Source organism: Pundamilia nyererei, unplaced genomic scaffold (genome assembly GCF_000239375.1).
Source record: "Pundamilia nyererei isolate P.nyererei 1_Seehausen unplaced genomic scaffold, PunNye1.0 scaffold00123, whole genome shotgun sequence".
NCBI lineage: Eukaryota > Metazoa > Chordata > Actinopteri > Cichliformes > Cichlidae > Pundamilia > Pundamilia nyererei.
The window spans coordinates 362518-363500 of NW_005187524.1; positions in this window are offsets into that span (position 1 = coordinate 362518).

The following is a 983-nucleotide window of genomic DNA, read 5'->3' on the forward strand; positions in this document are numbered from 1 at the left end:
TACGGCCTGTCTTTAAAACTTGTCCTTATTGAAACGGTTACCACTCACAAGCATCAGGCTGTGATGTGCCTGGTAAGAACAGGGCCTGTGAAATGAAAGGGGCCAGTACTATGCCCCGGGTAATTCTACCCCTCAGGTTGTGTGTCTTGTGTCGTTAACAATTTATGCATCACTCGGGTTACAATCCTAAGCAAAAACTACAGTTATAGTGTGCTGTAATTTAATTCATCCAATGTTATTTATTAGTACAATCTCCCACATTTACAAAATTCAACACATGACTGTCACAAGCAAAGTATGATACGTGTGCAGAGGAAGTTTCATAAAAATGTAATTTGATCTTCTTAATTGAAATTGTGACAATCCATCAGTTTGATGGAAGAAAGTGTATGTTTGTGAGCAAATGCTAATGCTAACAGATAGAGCTACCAGTCGCTGCACCGTTGAAGTGTTAATATATAAAGAATTTACTGGGTCAATACTGGAGTTATTTAGCAAAAAGAAAATTGACTGCATTTCCACTGTAATGATTACTAACTGGTGTTATATGTAAGCTTTACTCCTTCTAGAAAATATGGAGCATTCACAGCCATTATAATGCTGAAAACATCATGAAATAAATGCACTTATTCAAGAATTCACCAGTGATAGAGAAACAAGGATTAATTCATTCATTATGTCAGAGATTTATGGATTTCCACACAAGAATTGGCCAATTTCTGAATGACTGTGGGCAAGTGCAGCGCTGAGGTCTAGATACCAGCAGATATGAGACAGCAAGCTGAGAAGGAAATTTAGTTAATCGTTTAAATTTACTAGTCAACACAAGTTTCAGTTTATATGAAGATTTAAGGAGGAAAATCCATCTTTGAAACAGGTTTCAGTTCAAATATACATGTAGTGTAGGTAGTCTCTAAACAGCTTAGAAATGAGTTTTTTTAGATTACTGTAAACACGTAGTAAAGGCTCATAATCAAGGGAAT